This window comes from Hyaena hyaena, unplaced genomic scaffold (assembly GCF_003009895.1).
Source record: "Hyaena hyaena isolate Hyena2069 unplaced genomic scaffold, ASM300989v1 scaffold_481, whole genome shotgun sequence".
Taxonomy (NCBI): Eukaryota; Metazoa; Chordata; class Mammalia; order Carnivora; family Hyaenidae; genus Hyaena; species Hyaena hyaena.
In genome coordinates, this window is record NW_024081121.1 from 428,283 (window position 1) to 443,734 (window position 15,452).

The window sequence follows — 15,452 nt, forward strand, 5'->3', positions numbered from 1 at the left end:
AATGACCACCATCCTCTTTCAGGTTTTCACATCGATACCCATTCTTGCCCTACATCTAGGACACAAAACAGTATAGGACATCTTCAACAAGTTAACTACTTCCAGAGAGAATACACCTTTTCTGTGTATGCTCCTCAGCTTTGATTTGAGTAGTACACTGACTTGAGTATGGGATGGGGCCTGGAAGTCAAACCCCAAGAAAATGAGGAGACCCATTTTTTTTTTTTTAACGTTTGTTTATTTTTGAGAGAGCACGTGTGAGTAAGTGGGGAGGGGCAGAGAGAGGGAGACACAGAATCTGAAGCAGGCTCCAGGCTCTGAGCTGTCAGCACAGAGCCCGACATGGGGCCCGAGCCCACAAATTGCATGATATGACCTGAGCTGACGTTGGACACATAACCAACACCCAGGCACCCTGAGCCCCATTTTTTAAAATGAAACCTGTCTGGTGGCTGAAGCCATCGAAATGACAAGTACAGAGACACTGTGATCGTTATGAGCCTGGCAACTTTGATGGATTACTATGTCCCTTTGTTTTCTCTTTCTCAAACCAAAAAAAAAAAAAAAAAAAAAAAAACACCACTAAAGGAGCACTTGCCTAATGTGAATAATAGCATTTGACTCTAAATCTGAGTTGTACAGGACACATGACTTGCACTAGGAACATGGTACTTTCAAGATCTTCATGTGAGATAGAACTGGAATTGCTTTGCATATCTGTTTTCCAGACTCAGTTCCCCTTGAAAGAATTTTGGCTGATAGGGTTAAAAAACAAAATGTTATCACAATTAGTAGTTTCTTGTGGGTGAAGCCTTAAAAGGATTATTCTTCCCTTGCCAGAGCATAACATTAGGGGTTAACTACAAGTAATAAAAAGACTGGGTTTTTTCCCCTACATCTGTCTTTCCTGCAAATAGCAGTTTTACTTTAGTCAGGTAGCAAACTTGTCGTATAATCTGTTAGTCCTTTTCTCTCCCTGCCATCCACCCCCAGCCCTTAGGAAAACTCTGTTTCCAGATTGGGAACATGCCAGGCTGTCACTGGTCTCTCTAAAAGAGTTTATGGAAAAGTGTCAGTTACAATCCCAAATCTGTTAAATAACCGGGGCCACTCTCTTGAGTTATATTTTGGCTTCTGTGTTCTAATTGTGGGGCCAGCAGAGCATGAAATTGGGTTTGTGTGAACATGTGTGTGCCTGGGTGTAGTGGACTCCGTTTTCTTTCCATAACGTTTCCTGGGGCATATTCAGTGAGCACGGTAGATGCCGTTGTTTCGCAAGGTTTTGCTTTTCTTGTACCGGTTGTTCTGACTTCATGGCTGGGAGGAAATTGAGGACATTGAAGAGCTCCTGCTGTCTGGCCCATGGTGCCGAGCTGGTTAGCTGGCTTCTGTTCTCAGATGGGCCTGCAACAGGGCCGAGCCCCATGGCAGTGGGAGAGGGGCCACACGGAACGCAACCTCCTGGGCTTGCATGGGGACAGCATGGCTGATCTGGTCTGCGCAGTCTTGTGTATTGTCTGGCCCTCATAAAGGGAGATCCTAAAAATACTGGCTCCATCTTGGAGCGATGGCATAGTTGTGTTGCAAATTTAATATGTAGCCTGGCTCTGTCACTCACTCGCCACCATAAGTCTCCATGGCCTTGCTCACTGTCATCACACCACCGTGTTCCCTGCTTCTCCCCAGGCCTCTGACCTCAGAGATTGTGAGGGGCTAAGGAGTACTTAGGCAAGGAAGTTTTGGGTTTTGTTTTGTTTTCTTTTCTTTTCAGTGTTTATTTTGAGAGAGAGCACGTGCAAGAGGGGCAGAGAAAGACAGAAAGAGAATCCCAAGCAGGCTTCATGCTGTCAGCACAGAGCACGACACGGGGCTTGAACTCACAAACTGCAAGATCATGACCTGAGCCAAAATTAAGACTCAGACACTCAACCGACTGAACCACCCAGGCGCCCCATTCTTTGTTGTTGTTGTTGTTGACTTTGTGAAGACTTTCTCTATACTCCAGGAGCTGTGGTGGGCTGTTTTGAACATCTGATCTTATCATCCTCTGAACCTATTAACCTCACATATGCTGGTGTGAGGCCAAGAGAATGAACTCCTGGTCCTGACTGGCAGGGAGTCAGGGTCCTCTATACCCTGGTGGGTGACCTTCTGGTCCCTGTAAGTGGCACACGGCCCCACAACTGCCTTGATCTGCTATGAAATGGGAGTTTGCTGCCATTGCCCATCCTGGGCGTTCAGAGGGATGCTCACAGAGTTCAGCAGCAGGTGGAAGTCCTTTTAAGCGCAGACCTAGGCATCCCAGCAGAGTTGAGTCTCATATACAGAGTTAGGCCTGGAAGGACATCAGAGGTCATGGCCTGTCTTCTGCAGCCGAAGGAAGGATCCAGTGCATTCCAGGCTTATGCAAGGAAGCAAATGGCACAATGCTTGCTCTGGGTTCCAGTGGCTCAAGAACGGTATTAAATGCCACTGGATTATTATGATAATGACAGTGTTAACTCCGAGTTTAACTTTAGCTACTGTAAGTAACTTCTAGGGCTTCCGTACTTTGATGAAGGTAGCTCTTATATTTGCTGCTGACAAAAGGCAAATGCATACGTGAGCCTGGAAAGTGAGTCCTCTTTCTTGGAAGCATCAAGCCTCTCCCACACAGAGGGACAGGGAGTCCTGGTACATTGGACTTGGAGGCTTTGAAAGTTGGAGCTGAAATGGATGCTGGGTAGGTGTTGCTCAGGCATTGTTCCAAGGTTCTGGAGGCCAGTAATATTTTAAACAAGTCAAACAGCCCCTCGAAGGGAGCTGCAGGAAATCCAGTCCTTGGCCTCATGTTGTTGCATGGTCAGCGGGAGATAAAAGGGCGGACTGTTGGAGGCGAGGCCCCTACTATCACTGGATGGCAAACTGTTAAGGGAAGATAAAAGGAAAGAGTAGGGATGTTCTTTTTGAACAACGTGAGGGTGCCTTTATCACAGGCATTCAAGTAAAATGAAGGGGGGGAGCAAGAGAGCGTCAGCTTTATGATTGCAAGTGGGCTGAAGAACTCTGTTCGAGAAGCAGGACGTGGTTTCACAGCACACCAAAGCCATTTTGTGTCAGAATATTAGTGGAGGCCAGTCTTTTTCATCCGAAGTCCCCATTTGACTGGGGACGTTTGTGTTACATACTCCCAAAGTTAACTGGGCCTGAGCTGGGGTCCCTAAACTGTGCTCCAGAAGTCTTCCCTGCAGGGGTGTCCCCTGGGGACCTGGTGGAAGCATCAGGCTGTCCTTGGGCCGAGCAGATAAGCAGAACAGCCCTGCACGGCCGCACAGGCCAGTGCCATTTCTTTGATTTCTTGATGGTGTGTCTCCTCGTAGGCTCACTTCTGACGCTGGCTGAATGCTCACTCAACTGGTCATCTCCCTTTGAGATCTTCCTTCCAGTTCTTTGTCACTTAGGAGGGAAGTCTAGGGGCTTGCAAAAAGTCCTTAGGGGTCAGGGTGGGGCTTGTAGGATGAACCCACACTGAGGAGCCTCGGCACGGCCAGTGCCCTGTGGGCGCTCAGTCACACGCAGACGAACGGTGTACTTTGGGCAACCCTATCCTTGTTTCAGAGCCTGCTGGGCCCTTTGTGTCGGTGCCACAGCAGCGCAATTAGACACCCCTCGGAGTCCAGGAGTGCAGTTGTCGGGAACTAATCACCCTCCTGGCAGGTCAGGGCAGAGACAGCCAAGAGGGCCCGTGTGCCTCCGACTTCCCCAGGACCGTGCTGATCTTAATCTCCCTTCCTTCCCAGGTGCCTCTCTCTGCTGTTCGGCTCCTTAGTGCGGGGGCTGGGGGACCGGCCCCACGCAGCACCTTCCTTCCCGGTGCCCCTTCCTGCCCTGGAATAAGCTTTTGGTTTGGGCTCCGTGGACTTTCAGAAAAACCATGTGTTTGCTAATGCTTTTTGATTGGGTGGCTTGCGATAAATACTTATCAGCCACTTTTATCTTGGAGTATTTGTTTTTCTTCATAGATGCAGCGGTGAATAATTTTCTTAGAGGCAAAACAGAGGGGAAAAGGTCACATTAGAGGGCATAGAGGGCAGCCCCAGGAGCTCCAGGTAGTTTGGGCATGGTTGCTTCAGCGAGCAGTCATTCTCAGCTGACAGTTTGTAATGTCTGAGCACCCACTGTGAAATTTTGACCACAGCTGACCACTTTTCCAATGGGCAAGGAGAGAAGTGGCCTCCTCCCACTGCCTCCTCTGAGCTGTTAGCGTAGAAGCAGTTCAAACAGCACTTTCTGTCTCCCACAAAGCAGTTTTTTTTATTATAAGGGGTGTCGTCTTGAAGCGGCCCTGAATTCTGGGAGTTTGAAGCCCAGACCCTCGGTGAATCACCTGCCCGAGGAGTCCTTCGCTGGCATCCTGCTCCTTGGGCAGGAGAAAGGTGGAGAATCCTGTTGCTACAGCCCCTTTCCACAAGCATGGCGGAAGGGCCAGCCCCACGACCTCACGGCCTGTGAAAGAGTTGCAGGATATTGCCTAAAACCCTTCTGCAAACGGCTGCTGAACTTTACTCCAGCCTCCTTCTCCTGTAAATGTGACCTAAGGCAGCCAGACCCACTTCAGAGGAGCGTCTGGGACGAGTCACTGGGTGTCGGCTGCAGGGCACTCAGGTTCCACGGCTGGGAGGGGAAGAGGTGCTGAAGAAGGAAGAGCTGGCCGAGCCCCCCTGGCAGGGGTGGCGGGGGGGGGGGGGGGGGGGGAGCCCGCAGCGCCAGCCTGCTTGATTAAGCAAATGCGAAGCTGTCCCGGATTTGTGTCAGCGGCAGACTGAAGCTGAGGAGTTTTATTTCCTGCTCTCCGGACGGACGACCGTTGGCAGGGGCTGCTCTACCCCTCGCTGCTAACGGGATTGCATTTGTGATAAATTCTATCCCCTTGTTCAGTGTGGGGGCTGGAGTGGAAATTTTTAAAGATCTTCCCACTGACCCCTGCCCTCCAGGCATTGGTGGTGCAGGAGGTGAGGCCCACGGATGAATCTAGGAGTTGGGGAGACTTGGCCCAGGGGCTAAATAAACTGGAATGTGGGGAGGTAAAGGGCATAAAGTAGATAGGCGGGCGCTGTACCACCTCTTAAGTGTCTTAGTAAATATTTCTTTGACTGATTCCGGTACTGAGAGCAGTATTACTAGCTTCATTTTCCAGATGTGGGCTGAGGCTCAGAGACTTAAAGTCTCTCCTTTGGTGAAAGCCAAGCTTCCAGTCCAAGACTTTAGGCCCCACATCTTGTGCTCTTGATGCTCCGCTATGTAATGTATTCTCGTTCCTGCTTCTGGATCTTACAGGATTAGGGAAAAGGGACTAAGTCCTCTTCTAAATACAGAATCTGAAAGTCAAAAGGAGGATCTAATTTGGTCCCTCACTCTCTGCAGACCTGAGCTGTGGTGACTCAGCCTCTGCTTGAATACTTCTAGGGACAGCAAGCTCATTACCACATTTCTTGGAGCCTCATTCCATCCATGAGCAGCTCTGGTTGTTCAAGGCTCTGGTATAAAGGATTGTGGGGTCCCAGACCTGCTTGTTGGTGCCTCCCACCCAAACATTCCTGCCATGGTGGACACATGAAAAGGGTATGCCCCCTTTTCTGGAACATCTCTGGTTCTTTCAGCCATTTCTTGGTTTCCCCCTGACTTGGTTTCCTGGTCCTCTAGCTTGCTACTTCCCCATCTCTGAATGGCTTTTCCATGGTCATCTTTGTGGTACAGAGGAAGGTACCAGAGAATTTCGGAGTCTCACAACCCCAGGCTAAAATCCTGGCCCTGCCCCTCTAGGAGCTGCTTAATAGCCAGCAAATAACCTCATCATTGCCTTATAAGGTTTGGGGAAGGATTAAATATACATAAAGTACCTAACACTTTCCAGCCCAGGGTTTATGTCACAAATAGTTAATGCCCCCTAGTTATTGGGGAAGGAGGTACTCTGAAAGACATGTAATTGGATCTACACCAGACTTCTGACATAACCTTGATTTAAATCCTGTTTGCTCTTAAGGCAATATTCTTCTTTTCTGTCTTTAAATTCCTCAGCCAAGGTGTGATGTGGCGGCCTCTCCCCACCCTTTCCTGATAAGCCAGCAAAGCAGATCTTAGGGTGGGGAAGGGTGGGGGCTTCTAAATTCAGTTTTTTGTGGGAGGGGGGGGAGACATCTTCTGCCCTTGGCCTGGGGGTAGATGACGGTGCCCAGTGGGTCTCAGACCCTCCGCCCAGCTTGAGTGCTCCCTCAGTTAGCACCCCCTGGCAGCCCACCTCTTCTCCTCACCCACCTCCTCAGGTAGAAGTAGGACTCAGGGAGCTGGGCAAGTAGGTGATGAAATACCAGGTCCTAGTAGCCAGTTTAGGAGAAAAGACTAGCTCACCTGGAGAGAGGGACAGGGCCACACCCTATGGGCCATCGAGCTTCCCCCACCCCCCTCCCCCCACACAAGGCCAAGGCACTGGGTAACAAATGGCTACCATGTGGCAGCTCTGACTTGGCTTCGTGAGTCTGGCAGTAGTTAGATCCTGTCAGTAAGACATGCTCCCGGGAGAAGAGCTGCAAGGAGTGGAGTCAGCTTCTTCACCACTAAGTTACTGACAGAAAAGCTTATAAGCCGGACTTTGCCCCATTTCCTCTGAAGAAGCCTGCCCTGCTGTGGAGAGAGAGGTACAGGAAGAAGAGAGGGGTACCACGGGTGGTTTTATCTAGCACGTACCAGAAGACCTCTCCATCTTCCCAGCAGTTTATATTTTAAATAGCTAATTTGATCTGACTCATGTAGTTAAGTTTGGTAAGCAAGAGCTCTGTCTTCCAAGTCAACACTTGCCTCCCTGCTGAAATTGTATGTAATGTAACAATCAAAATGTCCAAGTGATTTTTAGTTTTAAAAGAGAAGCTGCTTCCAGCATGGAAGCCATTGCTCTTCCTGAAGCCGCTCCTTCCCCACGCACTTTACTGAACACAGACATGTTCCTGTACCTGAGGACAGTGAACATTCCTTGCCAGCAGTCAGCAGCTTATGGCATTGCTGGTATCCACGGGAGCACCTGAAACCTGATGAGTAAGGGACAGCCGCTCCGGGCGGCAGGAGTGATCTCTGCTCGATTTTTCCTTCCCCTTCTGAGGGGAAGGGACAAACTGCAGGAGACTGTGAGCTAGTTCGGAGGCTGATACGGGTTCTTTAGGGTTGCCTTCCCTCAGAGTTCTCCTCCAAGAAAGTTCCTTCTCGCCTGCCCCTTGTGGTACGCAAAGTGCTCACGAGCAGCAGAGAAATTGTGGCGGAGTGGGGAGCAGGGGTGCTATGAGGGTGTCCAGGACCACCAGAAATCCTGGCTGCAGGGCTCAACTGTGGAGAACATCCCCTGGTACCCGTTCTATGAGTGATCGCTTGGCAAGTGCTTGCTGGAGAGATGGCTTCCAGGGTCCAGGGCTTCACAGAGGCCAGGCTGAGTGGTTTTGTTTCCCGCGCACTGCAGGCTGGCCCTGCCCTGTCTGAAGTTCACCTCTGACGTGTCCCTGTTCCTGAGCAGCTAAAACAGGCCCTGCATTTTTAATCCCACCCACACATATACTTTCCTTTCCTCTTTTTTCATTAGTGCATTCGTTCATTCGTTCGTAGTGGTGAATACAGCCGAAGTTAGAACATAGTGGTGAATTCATAGTGATAAATACAGCTGAGATCTGAGTCTCCAGTGCCTTGATTTTGCTCTACGGCTATGATAATAAAACAGTGGCTTCCAAATCTTCACAGAAAGAAAGTTTCCCAGGGAGATCCTTGGTTTTATGTCCCCTGTCTTCCAGAATTCTATGTAAAGTTGAACACTGGTGTTCAAGGCTACATCCGAACCCCTCTCCCCCCTGACCCCCAACCCCGCCCCTGAGAGCTAACATACAGACTACCAGACCCATCCCTGGAGGTATTTCTGATAGTCATTCTGGCATGGGGCCCAAGCACCTGCGTTTCCTTCTTCCTTTCGGTCTCACTGCAGTATCCTTGACACACAGCACTGTGTAAGTTTAAGGTGCACAGTGTAATGACCTGACTTTGCATATATTGAGAATCTGCATTTCCAAGCCAAGGTCTGTGATGCCGCCACATGAGGACTATGCTTTGGGCTGGCGGTTGCTGCAGGGTTAGTGGTAGTTAACTACTCCCTGACTGGATGAGGCTGAGGTTTCCTTCGCATGGTGTTCACTTTGTTTTTGACCTATGCTCCCTCTCCCAACCCTCTGTGTTCCGCATCTCCGGCCCCCTCCCTGCCCCGATACTTCCACAGACACCTTGTTGGAACCTCAGGACCTGAACGTGTAGGCTTTCGCATCCGAGCTCCTCTTGCTCCGGGCCTGCATTCCATTTGCATGGAAGCAGAAGTGACCCAGAGGACACAGATTGCCTCTGAGCTCACATCGTGGGTCAGTTGGATCCAGCTACTCAGATAGAACTGGGCTATTCGGGATTTCAGGCAGAGCCTGGTGGCTTCCTTCCAGTTTCCTTCTTCTTCTGGAACACAGGGTGTAGAATGTGGAGGACCCCCCCATCCCCGTCCCTTTGCACGGCAAGGGTGATGGTGAGTACTTGCAGACTCCTGCCCCGTGCAGTGAATCTTTCTAATCAGAGGTGAAAGTCCAGTCATGTGTCCTGCCAGAGAGGGGAAGGCAGGGGTAAAGCTATAAGGAGAGAGCTCCTTGTCCTCTCTAGAAACAGACAAAAGTGGAAGGCTAGGTGCTGAGCCATCTGGAAGGGCAGAAATGGCCCAGAATACAATTGGGATAAGTCAGAGACTGTGACCCAGGGAGCGTATTTGTTCTCTCAAGCCCTGTGCCAGGAGTCGCAAATTTTGTCTAAAAGAAGCTTAGTGGAGTTTAGAAACTGGATTTGCTTTGCTCTACCAACATGATCTTAGGGGCAAGTTACTTAGCCCCCTACACCTTAGTGTGCTCATGTGTATAGTGGGACCAGTATTCCTCCATGTTGCTAGGAGGATTAAATGAGATACCACACTTAGTGTGTGGCAAGTAGTGTTCAAAACTCATTAGCTGGTGTCATCATCATTAGTAGTATTAGTATTAACATTGCAGAGTTTTATAACAAAGAGCTTCGGGGGTTCCTTCAGTGGGTGTGAGAGAGGCTTCCTGTGAAAGGTGGCCCCTGTAGGATTGGGTCAGGGGAGATGTACGTTCTGGGGGAAGAAAGTAAACAGAGAGGGAACCATGGAGACTGATGGGCAAGAAGGCCAGAAGGTAAACTAAGGCTGGAACATGGAGAGCTTTGAATGGCAGATTTTCTGACCACTTTCCATAGTCTTCAGGGGATGAAAGTGGGGGAGGGGTGTTTTGGAGGCAGACCTCGGGAAAACGCCCAAGGCGAGGGCCCACATGTATGGTCCTGGGACCTGGGGTACTGCCCTCCCCTCCCTTCCTGACTTTCCTCTCCTGAACATGGTGGGCTTTGCCAAGCAGTGCATTCTCCCACCCCCTCTCCTGCCGCAGAGGGGGTGAAGATCTAGAACTGTCCGGAGCAGCTCACGGTGCCCAGTTGAGCCCAGCCTGCTGGAGTGCTCTATGCCACACTCCAAGGCTTTGTTTGACCAAAGCCCATGCCAGTGAGGGGGCAGGGTGGCCTGCCTGGGGTGCCGCCCTCTCCAAGGCACAGACTGAGCCCTACGCCAAGAAACACATCAACTTCCTGGAACTCAGAGCCGTCATCACAGCTGTCAGCCTTCAGAGCACACGGGAGGCTGCCCTGGTTAGAGGAGACGGTTTTGCCCCGAGCCTTGCAGGCCAGGGAGAACCGACCTTGCCATGGTGCGACACCTAGTCTGGTTTGGTTTTATCCCCAGCCCAGCTCAGACCGAGGGAAGAATGTTTCCTTCCTGATGTAGCCCATTCTAAGAGAGACATCTTGCTGCTTATAAAGCTCCATAGCCAGAGCGTTTTAGTATCTGAGCTCCTTTTAACTCAGACTCTTTGAGACTGTCCTGGGTTGGCCCGAACCTGCCAGCTCGACTATTCACACTAGGCTGTTCAGTCAGCGGATCAGCCATCTCAAGTGTCGTGGTCCTCAGTAGGTACGCTCAGTGCTCTAAAGCCCCCTGTTACAGCGTCCTCAGGCCTCTACTGTCATCCTAGGCATCTAACTTACCACATCTGTCCTGTAGGCCTTAGGACAGATTTTAGATTTCACTGAAGAATCCTCTGGGTTTTCAGAAGCTGAGAAGCTTTGTTTCTAGACCATCTTCCCTTTTATCTTTCATCTCCTGCTTGTTATCTCTTTGGACCTGGAGACAGGCTCCTTAATCTTTTCTTTCTGGCTTTACATAGCATTGTCCCTTATCTCCTCAGGGGCTGGGGGCTGGCCCTCCCTACCCCCTCATCCTCACAGATGGACCTCTGCCCTCTCCAAGGCATTTAGCTTCCATTGGATCTGGGCAGAGCCCGTGTGGGAATGCAAATCCCGAAATTCAGCATCCTCCCTCCTTGCCTCTCTCCCTTGGGAGCCCCAGAGACCCACCCCCTCTAAATTCCAAGCCTGTGCTGCAGTCACATTCTCCTGCAGGAATCACCTTCTAGAACAGAGCCTTTCCTTACTAGGTCTTATTTTCCCTTTTTCCTTCTTTCTTTTTTTTTTTTCTTCCCCTGAGGCGATAGTGATAGAGGTAAGGGGTATCTTGAATTTTCTTCCAAGAACTGTCCCATACTTTTCCACTTGATGAGTTCTGTGAATCCCTCAGGCCTGGTGGAACCCCAGACAAACAGGGTAGTGACTCTTGTTACTCAGCTTAATTGCAAGACATTCTGAATATTCAAAGCCTTTACATCCAAGATCAGAGAATGGAAGTTTCAGGGTCAAGTGGGGGGGGGGGGGCGGGGGGGTTGGCCCTCTCCCACCTTGGTTCTCTGTGTGTATTGAGATTACTTGGTGGACTTTTTAAAAGTATCTTTCTTAAATGAGGGATGGGGTTCACATTTTAATGAGAGTCTTAGTTATTCTGAAAGTGTAAATTCCAGAGACTTGTCTCTCTGATGTGTGCTTTTAACAATTACAGGGGAGCCTGGGTGACTCAGTTGGTTAAGTGTCCGACTTTGGCTCAGGTCATGATCCTGCAGTCTGTGGGTTCAAGCCCTGCGTCGGACTCTGTGCTGACAGCTCAGAGCCTGGAGCCTGCTTCAGATTCTGTCTCCCTCTCTCTCTGACCCTCCCCACTCGTTTTCATCTCTGTCTCTCAAAATAAAGACATAAAAAAAATTAAAAAAAAAAAAAACACCAACAATTAATTACATGTGGAACTATAATTCATCTTATTTATTTGGAGATCGTGGTAGTTTCTTGAAAACAAAAAATATTTTTAAAAAACCATGGAGGTATTTCTCTTCAGACTTTCTTCGTCATAAAATTTGCTACGAATTAAGAAATGAATAATAACAGAGGGAAACTTGGCCTGTTTTTTTTTTTCTTCCACAGCATTTCATTTCACCCCCAGGCATCTTTAAGTTTGGATGGGGATGATCTGAAAGGGTGTTTTGTTTGTGCATTTCTAAAACCTCATGGGCATTTTAATAAACTTGACTTGAATCAGACTTTAAAGGAAGGTGGGTTAGATGTCAAGTAAAACCAGGATTCTTATCCTGCTTACCCTCAGATGAGTTTCTGGGGCCCCTGAACCCTTGATGCTGAAGGGAAATGTTGGGTGTAGGGTATGTGCACTTTCCTGCGGGAAGGCCCATAATTTTTATCACACCCTTCAGAAGATTCCCGTCCCCAAAAACCATTGAGAATTACTGGAGTAGTGATAAGACTTCCTGGAGGCTTACACGGTCTCTGTCCCATTCACGGGCTGTCCCTGCGACTTACTCCAAAGAACTTTTCAAAAGAGAAAGGGGCAAAGAGAAAGATGGAGAATTGAAACCGTGAGGTGAGGGAGTGTTCATGGCATCAGAAATCTGAGGAGCTTCTTGTCCTGGGGTTGGTGGCCCTTTCTCACCCCAGCCAGCCAGTCCTGCAGGGGGCGAGCCCACCCTAGTGCTCAGGAACTGCAAGTGAGGGCGTGCAACACGATTGAGCAGCTTTTCTCCAGACTCTTCCGGAGGGGATAAAAATGAGAAGATGGGCCACACCGGGGTTTCTCAGCAGGGCTTGATTTACATCTTCCTCTATCTTCTCCCAGTTGTGCACTCCTCCGTTTAACTACGGGGTGCTGTTTCCAGAAACCGAGAGAATGTGGCTGGAGGCTGCTGCTCTGGAAATCCTGCATTCCTGTGCTCTCTGACTTTATAGAGGGCCAGCTTTCTCCCAGGGCAGGGACTTGAGGCCCCTGGCACCCCAGAGCAGACTCGCTCAAACCCCTGAGGGGCCTGCGTTGTTTGAGAAGTTTTCTGTACCCTCCCTACAGAAAGGAGAAGACACGCGTGTGGTTCTATGTGAACCGTCGTGGACACTTCCGCCATCACTCAGGAGAAGATGCACTGATCTGTCCTTTACGTTAAGGAACTGTTTGGCTCATGGTGTTTCCTCTCTTCAGCTGTCCTCCTTCTGCTCTGCTGCTGATAGCACTTAGTGCTGCCTTGTTCTCCTGCTCTTTGAACTGGGGGCATCAGCATCTGCTCTTAATATGTCCCTAAGATGCTCAGAGCTCTGCCCGGGGCTGGTGGTTCCATGCGGTGTTGCACCTGATGTGCTGGGGCATGCTTTGGAGGGTCCTGTCTGTCCAAGGCACCCTTGACTCCAGTGGATGTAACGGGCGGCTCTGTGTGGAATCAGCCTAGGAGCCGGAAGGAAGCTCGCTTATGCGTGCAGGCAGGGATGGGCAATTTTCCGTTGTCCTGTGCCTCCCGGTGTTAGGTAGAAAAAGGGATCCAGAGACAGGAACATTTCTGTCTGGTCTTGACTCCCTCTTCATGTCACCTTTTCTCTTTTTTGCAGGTTGCTCCAACTCTGTGGTCCAGAGGTGGTGGCTTTGAGGTGTGACCCTGCCTACGTCTGGACCCTGCCAGTGCCTGCTCCTCGGTAAGGGGGAACAGCTTGATAGGGTGAAGAAAACAGGCCAGTTACACTTTATGGACTCCACTTGAGCCCCGGTAACTTCCAGCATTGAGTCTTCCTTTCTCCCTCCTCCCCACATTCCCTATGGGTTGCCCTATTTCTTCCCAAGGTCCTCCTGAGGCTTTGATGCAAAACCCCAATAAAACTGTAACTCTGAGTTGTGAGCTCTTCTGATCCAGTGGGCCTGAAGTGTGGGAAGAGAAATCTCAAAGGGTGCCGAGTATTGGTCTCACAGGAAGCGGTGTTTCAGGCAGCAGATTCCTGCTTCTCCCTCCCAGCTCCCTGCACCCCCCCCAAATTCAGACTGTTTGTGTTAAAAACTGGAACACCAGACCAGTCCACTTGGCCACGTCCATGAGGATGATGACTTCTTATCTGTGATTTGGGAACTTCATCTGGGTTCCCAGCTCTCTCTGGTTCCAGTTGGAAGACACTGCATTAGAATGGGGTCAGCGATTTTTATTTTGTTTATTGTTATGATTTTATGGTTGTTGTTATTTGCAGCGGTAGGGCTGATGTGGAGGATGGCGTCAGGGAGCAAGGGAAAGAAAGGAAATATTGAGACGGTTGATATCCGTAAAGAAAAAATGTGCTTTGTAAATGGACTTCAAGCTGTTCAACTTCTCTGTCATCGCTGAGATCAAATCTCAGAAGGTTTAGGGGCGCCTGGGTGGCTGAGTCGGTTAAGCGTCCGACTTTCGCTTAGGTCATGATCTCGCGGTTCGTGGGTTCGAGCCCCGCGTCGGGCTCTGTGCTGACTGCCAGCTCAGAGCCTGGAGCCTGTTTCAGTCTGTGACTCCCTCTCTCTCTGACCCTCCCCTGCTCACGCTATCTCTCTCTCTCTCTCTCCTAGAAATAAATAAAACATAAAAAAAAAATTTTAAAAAAACAAAAAAACCCACAAATCTCAGAAGGTTTAGTAGGTTTGTTAGTTTGGGTTATTACCCCAGTATAGCCCAACGTCAAGTGTAGGTAGGTAGAAATGACTAATAATCCTGGCAGATTGGCCTCTGGTTAAATTAGCACCTAGATGTGCCTTAATGCTAAGGTGGATTTTTTTCCCCCGTAACCTGGAACAATGAGCTACCTTATAATTGACCAGGACCTTTCCCTTCTTCCCTGCTGCATCCTCCCAAAGGGAGAACTCAAGTATAAGACACCAGAGCACACTGGATTAATAAACCTAGGTCCGTGGGGCTGGTTTGCGTTGCTCCTGAAACTGCATTTGAGGGATGAGTCTAAGGACTGTGCTCTTCTTTTCAAACAGTGTAGTTGGCAGGTTCCTTTTGTTAATTACACTTTCCAGATGGAGATGAGAAGAGTCTCTCTTAAAAAAATAATGTCGCAGGGGCACCTGGGTGGCTCAGTCAGTTGAGCATCCGACTCTTGCTTTCAGCTCAGGTCGCGATCTCATAGTTCATGGGTTTGAGCCCCGTGTCGGGCTCTGCGCTGATGGTGGGGAATCCACATGGAATACTTTCTCTCTCTGCCCTTCCCCTGCTCATACTGTCTGTCTCTCTCTCTCTCTCTCTCTCTCTCTCAAAATAAAAAACTTTAAAAAATTTATTTAAAAATATCTATATATTGCTACTTATATTAAACCGGGTAAAGGAGGTAAACGTAGGTGATCTTGGTGTTATCAGTGGGTAGCGTCACGCTTTACACTTCATCCAAGAAGAGGAAATAAATGTAGCAAATGTCTTCCTGCCCAGTCAAAATGGGAAATAACAAGTTTACATGGCTTTTCTTCTTTTCCAACTGGAGTAAGCCCTTGCAATGTTCAGCCCTTATGTTGTTTAGCTGTTGTGACTATAGCTAGGTGTTGGATATTTAAGACACTTAGATATAATACACAAGAATGTATTTGGATGTTATAATGACTGTAACAAAAATTATTCCTAGTAATCTGACTCTGTAACACAAATGTATTTTTGTTACTTCTGTTCTTTTTCTTCTCCATCTTCTCAACGAAAGAATTGAATGTAATTTTCACAATTTATAAAATGTTACATTTAGTACTAGAGGTGTTTACTCTAACCTGTATCCAGATTTCAGTAAACTCTGCCACATTTTCCTTTTCTCCTAGTAGTAGGCCAGAAGCAAGATTATCTTCTCAACTCCTCCTATGAATCAGTAGAAAGGTTAGCTTTCTTCTTACTGACATGACATAATTACAAAAAAGAAAGTTTCTGGCCAGTTATTTTATGATTTACTGTATATTACAACTGGGCAGGAGGGGGGTTTTAGTATCGAAGGTATCCATTTATTTGAATCAAGCAGATGATTGTCTGCTGATTGATTGCACCTGTGGGGAACCGATGGTACTTTTAGAGATGCAGGTGTGCATCTGTGTGTCTGCACACTAACGTGTGTGTGCTTGTGTCTCGTTGTTTCTTGGAGAGAGA

At 48.9% G+C, this 15,452-nt stretch overlaps 1 protein-coding gene across 4 annotated transcripts in view; it reads left to right on the top strand.

Moving 5' to 3' along the window:
• RREB1 (ras responsive element binding protein 1) overlaps positions 1–15,452 on the top strand; it is a 133,508-nt gene that overhangs the window by 48,472 nt on the left and 69,584 nt on the right. For 3 of the 4 annotated variants that reach the window (XM_039254401.1, XM_039254405.1, XM_039254402.1), the window contains exon 2: positions 12,928–13,011. The gene's annotated coding sequence lies outside the window, so the exon portion shown is untranslated. Of the gene's footprint in view, positions 1–12,927; positions 13,083–15,452 lie in introns of all 4 variants that reach the window. The other variant, XM_039254404.1, reaches the window with a different exon arrangement.